The sequence below is a fragment of the Equus caballus genome, chromosome 10 (genome assembly GCF_041296265.1).
Source record: "Equus caballus isolate H_3958 breed thoroughbred chromosome 10, TB-T2T, whole genome shotgun sequence".
NCBI lineage: Eukaryota > Metazoa > Chordata > Mammalia > Perissodactyla > Equidae > Equus > Equus caballus.
Genome location: NC_091693.1, coordinates 76607548 through 76619653, shown reverse-complemented (window position 1 = coordinate 76619653; position 12106 = coordinate 76607548). Strand labels below are relative to the sequence as shown.

The window sequence follows — 12106 nt, the reverse complement described above, 5'->3', positions numbered from 1 at the left end:
AAATGACTGCATTTTTTAAGAAACTTTTTATTTTGGAATAATTTTAGATATACAGAAAAGTTGGAATGATAGTACAGAAAGTTCCCATATAAGCTTCACCCAGTTTCCTCTAATGTTATTCTCTTATATTCCCATAGTACATTTGGCAAAACTAAGAAACCAGCATTGATACATTGCAATTAACTAAACTTCAAACTTTATTCAGATCTCATCAGTTTTTCCACTAACGTCCTTTCCAAGATTCCATCCAGGTTACCACATTGTGCTTAGGAAAATATCTATTTTATTTTTCAAAACATTTAGAGCAGTTTCTGGTATATAGTAAGCACCTGCTAAATGTTATTTCGTCCTATTCAATGACTTTCGTGTAGGTGAGTGGAATGTTTGTAACACTGTTATAACAAGATTTTACCCCCAATTTCTTACACTGTGGGCTTACATGTAAGAGAAATAAATAGAATTATTTCACTAGGATATTGCAAAGAAGCTATTAATGCAAAATAAGGGGCAATTTATGTTTGTACAAAAAGCAATTGTAGGTTAATTGTTCTCAAAAGGAGTTCGTCTGTAGGATATCTTCTAAAAGTCTGGAAAACCAATCGTGTCTCAGTCTTTTAACTCCATTAGCTGACTCATCCATTCAACAAATGTTTTTTGAGTGCCTACAATACGCAACGCAGTGTGCCGTGGCTGAGATATAGTATAGTGATGAATAAATCAGACTCAGTCCCTTTTTCATATGAAACTTATGTGAAACTAACATAGTACAGTATTATTTAAGCAATTGATATGGAATCTATTTGATCTCACCATGAAAAAGAAAGGCATTAGAATCTCCCATTTAAGCACAATGGGTAATGTTTGCTAGGAAGTGGTGATGGACGCATTGGGTGAAAGAGGGAAATGGCCACAGTTTAGTTCCAATTACCCAGATATGCAGGGTCCAAGGGGGACTTAGACAAAGATATGAGTGCAGGGAAAATCTGTGCATGACTCTAGATGCGTCCATCCCAACCATTCTGGGATTGCTTTCTGAAGGCAGTAGCCTTGCTTTTGACTGATAAGAATGTTAGCTAAATACTGTCAGGTGGGCACTGTTTGCCAGACACTGTTCTAGGTGCTTTAGATGTATTAATTCAAGTAAATCTCACAACCACCTATGAAGGAGATAATATTATTCCTTAATTAATAGATAAGAAAATAAGGTAGAGTGATCCAATGCAAGAAAACTGTGAAGGAAAGCCAAAAATATCTTTTTGTATTTTCATAACTTTCTGAACACGGAGGCAGAAATTGCCCCTGGGCATGAATAGTAAAATCAGCTTTATTTCCAAGTCATTAAAGGAAAAGTTGAAATTAATCACCTTGACTGTTAAATTCAAAAAAGAAAACATTCCTTAAGACTAAAATCTTGGAATATTTTCTAAAATGTCTCAAATAACTGGTGAGCAAACTTATGTCTAAATGTGCATGTAGTAAGTGCTACTGGTGTCTTCACAACTCAGTAAAAGCAGTAGTAATTAGAGCATCTACTGCTGTATAGCCCCTGCTGTGTGCTACATCTAAGACAGCTGTGAATAAGGCAGCCTCTTCCCTCAGGTACCTTATACTGTAATAGATCCTTTTCATTTTATTTCAGATATGAACAACTTGAAATGTGTTAAACTGAGATAAACACATCCTTAAATAGCTAAAGTGCAAAGTGGAATAAGGTGGATGCCACTAGAAACATACAAACACAGTGCTACACGAGGAAAAAGATAAAAGAAATGGATGAATTGCATGTGACTAGGGCGCATGGCTGTAACATTTGAGGACTAAATGGCATTTTAACAAGGTGAGACAGGTGACGGGGTAGGCATACTTCAGGACAGGAACAGGATTGATGAAGGCAAAAAGACGGGAAATCACAGTTTTTTCCTGGGAATACCAGCCACTCCTGTTTGGCTGAGGTGCAGATTACCACGAGAGGACGAGGGTGCGGTAGGATCAGATCTGGATAAATTTGAGCGCCAAGATGAGGATATCGTACTTAATACAGCAGAAAATGGCAAGTTCTTAAGGATTTTTGGAAGAGAATTGAGATGATCAAAACTGCACTTTAGGAAGATTAATTTGTAAGCATGTAGGATGGATTTCAGAGTGAGAGAGAGGAAGCAAGAGCACCAATTAAATGCTGTTATACTATCCAGGAACGAAATTTGCTGCCTGAAACAAGGGTAGGGCAGAAGAAATGGAAGAGAGAGGATGGACATGGCAATCGGGTAACTGACTGAGGAACTAAAAGTAAATAAAAGACATCTGAGATGCTTGAGGACACTGGGTGACTGAGGAAATGGTGCTGTTATTGACAGAATCTGGAAAGTCAAGGACAAAAGTCAGGATGCTTTCAAAGAAAATGTGGTGAGTTTGTTTTTGAACATGTTAGATTTATGGCACTCCTGCAAGAATAAAATGAAGATATTTAAGCAGACAGAAAGAAATGCAGAAGAAAGACTGGGAGGAGACGTGGACTCCGAAATCATTTCAGTAAAGGTGGTAATCGAAGCTGTTGGAGTGAAGAGGGAGAGATTGAAAACAGAGAAGACGGAGCCGTGGGGGAACAGTTACAGTTAGAAATTAGGAAGACGATGAGGACAAAGGAGACAGAAAAAAAAACCCATGAGGACTAGCTGTAATCTTCATGGACAGGCAGCAGGAGAGCCAAGGAAAAGCTGTGCCGTGAAAATCGAGAAAGTGAGAATTTCAAGAAAGCAAAATTTGTCCATAGTCACGAACATACAAGCCAGTTTCCTTATTTAAAATATTGAATTGTTTTATTCTGCTATGCTTCATGGAATATCGTTTCATTTAAACAATTCTCAAGCAAAAATTTCAGAAAAAAATTCACTGCTGAAAATCTAAAAATAAATTCATTGAAAGACTTTTAGCAATCTGTAAAATTCTATTAACCAGCAATGAGATAAAGACATAGAGGTCATACACATATCTGAAAGCATTTGCTTATGATAAAATATTTTATTAGAAATATCAGCCTCTTAGGGTTTTAGAGAAAATATGTTTGCAATTATTCCACTGCAATGCCTAACTGCAATTTGTCTTCATCCTAGGGGCTGGAAAGAACAATTTTTGAATTAGAACTTATTTGAATTTCAGTATAATCCTTTGTTTGGTAGCTTTATCTCTATTCCTCCCATTTTAAACTTTTAAAATGCAGGAGACTGCCAAATTCATCTTAGGCCTTCTTGTCGCCGAAGACATAAGAGTTAACACGAAAGTGAAATTACTCCAAAGGATGAAGTTCCTTCATATGTTGAACAATTGGCATTTCTTTGAAAGACTCACAATCTAAGAACAAACTATATGAACTTTAAAAAATGACTTAACCAGATAGATGGATGGATGGTGGATGGATAGCAAGAGTTTGAAAATGATCAACTTAAAATTTCCCATATTGTGGTATAGTTTACTTCCAAATCCGAGTCTTTGCCAATTTAGAATACCTGAGGAGGACCTTGCCTAGCAATTCGCTCTTAGGCATGCAAAGAGAGATGGCACACAGGCACACACAGGAATTTCTTCACCTTCAGTGTTTGCTCACCTCCACCCCACCCAACGCTTTGTGCTGTAGATACCATCAGAAGTAAAAGAATAAACAAAAACGTGTTCCTACATCTTAAGTTGGAACCAAGAATGCATTTTTCATAAAGCAGCTGTAGGTCAAAGCGCATTATTAATGTTCCTTTTCATGGGCACTTTGGATTCAGTGAGCTTTGATGTACTAATATTTGAGGGTCAAACAGCAGTCTTAAAATTTTATCCATGAAAAAAAGATATCCTAAACTCAAAACAATAAAACTACAAGGAACCCTCTAAAATACAGTATGTTTGTTCATATGCTATAAATTGAACAGTTATAGATATTTATAGATATGCATATGAATATATGTAAAGTTAATAATTGCTTTTATAATATTAAAAACTAGCATATATCTTTCTTATGTAACTATTGAAATTAGTGATTATTAAAGAAATGCATTCTATGAAACTGACATAATATGATAAATTTCCTGGAGACTAATATATAGTATCCTAAACTCTGGAAAAATTAGGAATACTGGGTTTTAGAAGTCTCTAAATCTTAAAAAACAATGTGGCGACCAAGGCAAATCCAGTGAATGCCCTTTTGTTTTGTTGTCATTGAAACCAAGGAACAGAGGACTAATTTAGTTTTATTTTGCATATACAGTAACTTTAAAAAGACAAAAAGACCCTTTCCCACAGCCTGAAGCTTGCTGTTTTCTGCTACTTATACCCCAGTGTTCTCCAGCTCTATCTGACCCAAGCTTTTGTCTAGTTATGACACTGATTCCTTTGAAGCTTTATGTCCACCCGTTTATACTAAGATATTTCCCCGAATATGCATAGCATTGGTAAGTTTCATAAGAGAAAGTTCAGAGAAATGAGAAATGAAGAACCAGATTCATCTAGCAACCTTTCTTGACACTCTAAACCGCTCTGTGAGGTGAGACAATTCCTCATGGATCAGAAGACCACATTTAGTAAAGCAGGTCTGAGAAAGGCTGTGATGGTATTGAAAGTGTATTATAGAAACAATTCTCTCCACACAGCAGAACCAAAAACCCTCTTGTGTGACCAAGAAAGATTTAACTATAAATACTGATTTTAATTGCTTCCTGTTATTATTTACTACCCTAGCATATAAGAGAAGCAGTACAGAGATACTGATCAGAGGCTGGTAATAGAATACAGCTTAAGCAGGTAGCTGCCACAATCAGGTATTTGCTTGATAAAGAGGCATGGAAATCATTTGTAAAGATTTCCCCAGATCACATAAATCAAGCTTCCTTAAACCACATGCCCCTCAGACGCACACACACACACACACACACAGACACACACACACTCCCCCACATACACGAGATTTTAGTAAATAACAGTGGTCTGTTTAAAATGAACTACAATTTAAAGCTGCATTATGTAATCTCTGCATTTATTTCACATATTTAAACCATGCCCCCCTGGTCTGTGATCCAAAGCAGGAGGGTGGTTGATGACTATGGAATCCATTAGCCCTATGTGCTTACATCGCACATTAGCTATGGTTCTAACTTCTAGTTTTAATGGAAACCACTGGATTGTTCAGTTGTGCAGTGCATGCGTGCGTGCATGCGTACGTGCGCGTGTATGGTACTCAGAGAAAATTTCACCAATTCTTAAAAATTGCTTAAAAACAACAATATTTTTCCATTTTGCTCATTCTTCTTTGTATTTTCCCATATCGCATTTCCTCCTTCACCACTATGGGCCATTGCTCTTCTCCACCACCCCTTCTACCAAGGCCCCCAAATTCAGTTACCGTTGGAAATTCAAGAAAGTTCTTCCTTTTATTCAATTCTTCCTATAAGGTGGATGAAAAAATAAAAGGAAATTAATTTAGGGCAATTAATCTGTACTATAGAGTGGCTTCTCTTTTTATTACAAGCTAATTTTAATAAAAAAGGAAATTTGTGACCAATCACCATTAAATAGAGCTTTTAGGACTCACCTTTATTTCCCTAAATTATGTGCATTTCCTAATTAAAAGGAGAACGTATTGGTCCATGGTACATCTTTTCATAGGCACTGATCCAAAAACAATCTTAAAGATGATTCACTACTTTGAAGGGCAAGAGTCTAGTGAATTTATAAGCAGCATATTCCAATTTGTCTTATCTTCCTTCAAGCTCTCATCTTCACAGCGATTTGTGAGAGGGCTTTAATAGTACACATTTGAGAGCAGAGTTTTCCTAAGATGGTGTTCTGATCACCAAAGATTGAAGCTCCATGTTGTGCTGAGTGGTTTGTCCCTTTGCCAGTGAATCTATGGCGTGTGTAACAAATCTATTCTGAAACCTATCCACGCTCCCTTCTCAAAATTAAACAAATTCATCTTCATTTTTCAAAAAAGAGTCTAGAAATATCTCATTTTTTAACACCATTGGTCCTCCCCAAAACGCAAGCTCCTCTCTGTCACTTGTGCATTTCACTGTGAGGCTCATCTTCCACACGAAGAGCTGGAAGTCCCGGCTCTCCCCTCTATCACAGCCAGAGGGGTTGGTGAGACATAGAACAATGGGGTTTGGTCAGAGGAGTAGAGGACAGGTTGGACATGAAAGTAACTGGTCAACTATTAGTGTTCTTGCTTTAAGAGGAAGAGCAAACTACAGAGAAAACCTAATGGAAAATCAGAAAGTAGTTTAAAAACTGAAAGCCACGACATTTCACTTCACAATTTCATACATTTGCTACATAATCTATAAAGCAGAAGTGGGCTTTTCTTATTTATTTTTTGAAGAGGAAACTACCCTAGGTGGAGCATGCAGGGGAGGGGGCTGAAGAGACGTTATCCCCAGAGGGGAAAGATTGTCAAAAGTACCCTAAAACTGAAATATAAATATGTGAAATCAATGACATAAATTGAGAAAAATGTTATTGTTTTATTTGTTCTGCAGTTGTGTAAACCTCGCAAATTTTTCAAGTGCATTTTCAAACAATTTAAATTCCCAATCTCTTTTCCCAGGAAAAAATAAAAATTATCCAGAAGTATAAAAAATAAAACCAATCACAGATAGGGCTGCCTCTGCACCCCCAAATCTGCCCCAGTCTTGTGTCAGCCCCCAAGACTTCCTCAGACTCCTAACTTTTTCTGGGAACATGGTGACAATTCTTCTGAGATTCAAAATAAAATCAGAGTAAGCCCCAGCTCTAGAATGTACTTCAGCGGAGCATGAGATATCAATTGCACCATTTGGGGAGAACCCAATTGTACCCCCACAACTAACTTCACCCCAATATTTTAGCCACACTAAGATTATGGGAACACTCAGAGATGCAAGCTGGTCATCTAATTTACATAATATTAATTCAATATTTAAAAAATGTTTATTTAACACTGATTGAGAAGAGAAGCTGTGAGCCACATGGGGGCAGGGTGGGGAAAGTTCAAGCATGGCTCAGTTCTGTACAACCTACCAAATAAATTAAAGCTCCCTTTTAAATTGAACCCACCATCCCAGGAAGTCAATTTAATGACCATCTGTTTTTACTCAAATACTGTTAGGAGGAAGGGGCATCTTACCTCACACTCCATGCAGTTTATCAGAGTATTTCCTTCCAAACACAGGCAAGAATGTTCTCGGAGACGAGAGCTGGCAAATATTCTTTTCTTCATCTAGTTAAAAGTCCTGGAGTGGTTTAGCAACCTAACGATGGTTAATCATTCCTTATGGACACTTCCTTCAGATCTTGGCCTCGATCAGGATCTAGAGGAGGACCTGCCGTGTACAGAGCACTCTGATTCGTGTTTCTGCAAAATCGAAATTATTTCATCCTGATGCTATTCTGCAGAACAGAAATCATGAACCCTTTTCCTAGATAGGAAAATTGGGTTTAGAAGTTAAGACACGAAAGCCCAGGTATACTTCATAAATTGTAAAGCCTGGATTCAAAATCATGGCTTCAAAAGACATGGTTTGCCATGGCCTTTCCCCAGTAAACTGTGGGAAATACTACACCAGACAACACAAGTCCCCATTCTAACACCTAGGAAACAAAGCCAGTAAAGCAACACAAGAGAGTTTGGATTGTATGGACAGAGGGCCCTGTTTTGCTTTACCTTTTTTTTTTTTTCCTAATGGGAGCAAGGCGTGTATTGTGAAGAAAGTAGAAAAAAGAGGGGAACTGAGAGGAGAGAAATTGAAATAGGAGAATTTAGACTGGTTTTGGAGAACTGAATTAATAAACATTTGTTTTGATGTTTTTGTTCTCTAACACTATATTGAGCATTTACTGCACGGCCTATGAGCTGGTACTATTTCAGTGACGATTTCTAAGGCAACTGGAGCTTTACATCAAGTATTCTCCCCTTATATCTCTAGACATGGCAGGAGGAGCTTCCGGAGGCCAATGAATACAGAGATTATATGCAAAGTTTTGCCTGTGAATGCATTTCTATGAGAAGAGGATCGACAGTTTTATCAGATTATTAAGAGGATTTTATGAATGGTTAGGAAAAACAAAACTTGTATAGCATCACATTTTACCCCCTGAGGAATTTTGTCCATTCTCATGGTTTTAACAACCGTATATACTGCTCAACCTCAAGCCCGTTCTCTATTTAGGATTTCAGACATAAATATTTAATCTCCTATTGAATATCAACCACCTCAAGCTTATCCCATAGCAACTTAAACTCAACATGCCTAAACGCACGTACACACGTTCTCCTCCTGCTCATCATATCTCATTTGGTGACAACACCACCCTCCTCTCACCCATCCAAGCAAGTGAGTACTCATCCTATTATTCTCTCTCTCTGCTTCTTTCAATCAAACACCAAGCCCTGGTAATTATACCTCATGAGGAACCATTGAGTTTGTTCTGTCTTTTCTAGCTCTACCACGTCTCACCTAGGTTTTTACAACCACCTCCTTTCTGGCCTCTTTAAACTCTCCACTCCATGTTACTTTAAGTGACTCATCAAAGATGCTAAGACTTCATATGGCACACAAGGTTTGCAAAAAGTTGACCTACAAATTTCCCTATTTCCCACTACTTTTTCTTCATGTCCACACTTTATATGCCATTTTTCAGAACACCTTGTATGGAAAAAATCCCTCCATACTTTTCCTTAAACTGCTCGCTCTTTACAGAACAACTGTTTCAACTTTCTCCTCTGACATATTTCTATCCAAATTAATGACCCTTCATTCCATAAGCCTTCCCTGACTGCCCAAGGACAGATTAAATGCCCCTCCTTTATACTTCAGAGCCTAGAAGAGTTGTTCCCAAACTTTAGCATGAATCAGAATCACCCAAAGGGCTTGTTAAAACACAGATTACTGATTCAGTTTCTCATTCAGCAAGTCTAAAGTGGAACTTGAGGGGTTGACACGATCAGACAGTTACTATCTAGAATTTAGCGCCACACTTATGGAACCAGCTCAATTTCTGGGTCAGCTCTGGCTCAGATAAAGCCCCTGCCACGATGGTGGGTAAGCATGTTTCCAAATATCCATCTATGCATAAGGTTCATTCTGCATTAGCCACTCTTTTCAGAAGGGGTTCTGGAACTGGCAGGCACTTGAAGGCACCACTGCCCATCAAGTACATGGTCCCCAGAGGTACTGGTCTCTCTTGCTGTTTTTATTGAGATATCAACATTTCATCTCCTGCGGCTGTCGTCACTAGTCACATAAATAGTTTTACTGACTTGATCTCCAAATTTTCAATTGACTGATTTATAGGAGAGAATTATCGAGGCTAATAGAGTTGTAACATCTTAGAACCAGAATGGCCTTGAATCTTTCGTTTCCTCGATCTAAGGAGCAGTATCAAACTGAATAATTGTTTGATTCTGAAAATAATTACGAGTAGCAGCAATGAAAAAGTAGTTTTACTATTATTTGGAAAGCTAATGTCATATTTGCAAAGATAAAACAGACCCTTCAAACAGCTGAGAAATGTAAAAAAAGAAATGATTGAAGATTTTCTTCTTCCATCCTAGAATAAATATATCCAAGAGCAGTCAGGCAAGTCACCTATTTGAAAAATAAATATGCGAGCAGGTTTCTTAACAAGGGCCTCTTCTACAGTGCTCCTTTTGCCAGGGTCATGATGTAAGTGGCGTTATCTACCTGGATACAAACAGCAATAGAACCTCACTTTATCTTCAGACTTGATTGCCTACTCTGAGACTCCTTGAAGGTCATTTTACCGTCTTAGTTTAAGAAGTCATAAGAAAAAGTTATGTTGCATCCCTTTAGAAGATAACTTTTCTGTCTCTGGAGAAACAGGAACACACAAAAAAATGTATCTTCTTTCTCTTCTCCTCCCCTCTTTGAACATACTCCTTTTTTGTTAGCATTTATTAAATCCAACATTCTTTCAAAAACTGTCTTCAACATGTTTCAAATTATGTAGCATGTTTAAGATATTACCTACTTGGTTCACATGGATAAATATGCATCTCTTTCATGATCTGCTCAGTATCTGGTGCCTAATGAATATTAAACATTCTGGACTTTGCTTCTCCCCATTGAGTTGAAGGAGGTGCTTGTCATTTGCCCTCCCAAACATTGATTAGAAAAGGGCCTCAACCGCCCCTCTCCCAGCAGTTGTTTCTGCCAGATTTCTTTTGATCGTCACCAGAGTCCCCAACTGGCAGTCTCTCCGGACACCTGTAAGTCCTTCTAACTTTACAAGGGAGGGTAACATACTTCCTGAGTCCCCCGTACCTGAGGCACATGGGAACAGGGAGACTTTTGTGGACTTCCTGGATTTATCAATGTCTTTATAAAAGTAGCCTGGAATTATGCACATTAGCAGGATTTTTCTGTTTAATTTTCTTTGTATAGTGCCACACATAGATGTTTACTCAATGCTTTCTAATGATAAAAACAACCTGGTAATTTACAGTTTTTCAAACTATGTTAATGCCAGCACAGATGGCTTTAATGCTTTTCTACCTTTTGGGATACTGACCCAAGACTCCTAACAACAAATAAATTCTTCCCCTTACCCTACACTCCCCAACCTCCTTTCCAGGGCAAGCTGGAACTCATCACCTCATTGCAAAAGTCAGGGAGCGGAGGGATGGAGATGATGTCTAATTCCCCGGGTAGGATATGTCCTTGGTTTCAAGGTGATTCTAGTCATCTGAAGACTATTGCAAAAACTTTGGCATTTTTTTATGTGGTGGAAAAGAAACTCTTGTCTCTCCTCTGTACACTGTCGAAGAATTTCTTGCCTGCAAACACTCCTCATATCTCTATAATTCAGGGACTAAAATTATCTATACTTACTCCTAAATTTACTTTATAAGTAAAATGCTTTATTTTCTTTGTCATGTTAATTTCTCTTTAATCATGATTTCTCCTCAGAATTCTTGGTCTATTTTAGATTATAAGATCTCCTAGATTAAAAGGAGGATCTAAGGTATCTCTCAAAAAAGTAAGGAAAGATACCTTGTGGAAATGTCTTAAAGACATTTGATTTGATCATCATGGAGATAAAATATTAAATGTTTCTCTTGAATTATATTTTTGATAATCTGATGAGTTAGAAGCAAGGCAAGTCAACAGGACATTGGGCTTGTAAGTCTCATTTTCTAACACAGAAATCGCCTACTACATCTCAAACAATATGCTTAATATTTTGAGAATTATTCCTTAGTTTAATATCCACAGTAACACTATGAGATAGATTTATTATTTGCAAGTTTCAGATATGAAACTATTGTTCAGAGATGTTAAATGATTTGCCAAGGTTCCACAATATCCTTGCAAATAAGACTGATTGATCCCATAGGAATCAATTCCATAATAGCAGTATTATTAACATGATATATTCTAGAAAGTAAGTTATGTGTGTTATGCTAAGGCATGTGGAAACTGAAAATAGGTTATTTTTATAATTAAGTTTCTTAATTATCTTCCTTTCTCTGACTTCAGTAAACTTAAGGTCACCCTCCAAGCATTCATTTACAGGAGTCGAAAGTTTGACACTTGGTATCACAAAGGAGCCAGTTTTTCTAAAGATGAATTTCCCATTGATGTCTGAGCATAAGAAAACAAGAACACTGTTAACATTTAACGGATATTTTTGAAAAGGAAAAAAAAGGATTATTCTCCACAGACCAGAGCACAGCAGACACAGTGTTTGAGGCCATTATAAGTTACTTCTTAGCAAGGAAGCACTTGCTCCTGGTTCTTTCTGTGCTGTTCTTTTCTTCTATCATAAAAAAAGCAAATTCAAGGCCTGCTGAGTCATTTCATAGTGTTCTCTCATATCCTGGTATTGACCACCTGAAAAAGAATAATTACTCCCCACTGGCCTTTGTTGAGTATATTTTATGTGCCAAGTTTTTGTCTATTGTAAGCTGCTCTACTCCTCACAGAAATCCCATGAGGTAGGTGTTACTAGCCACCCATTCTCACCTCAGCAATAATTAATGAGGTAACTGACACGTGGAGAGAGGTCCAGGAATGGAGAAAACTGGGATTGGAGGCCAGGACTCAAAAGCTCATGATTTTCAATCTGCAAC

The 12106-nt window shown here is 37.6% G+C and overlaps 1 long non-coding RNA gene across 1 annotated transcript; it reads right to left on the bottom strand.

Moving 5' to 3' along the window:
- Nucleotides 1–4993: 4993 nt before the first annotated feature.
- On the bottom strand, nucleotides 4994–7470 carry LOC138916057 (uncharacterized). The gene is made up of 2 exons (XR_011422695.1): nucleotides 7142–7470; nucleotides 4994–5422 (listed from the first exon to the last, which is right to left on the bottom strand). It is a non-coding gene; the product is annotated as an uncharacterized lncRNA (long non-coding RNA).
- Between the last annotated feature and the right edge of the window lie 4636 nt (nucleotides 7471–12106).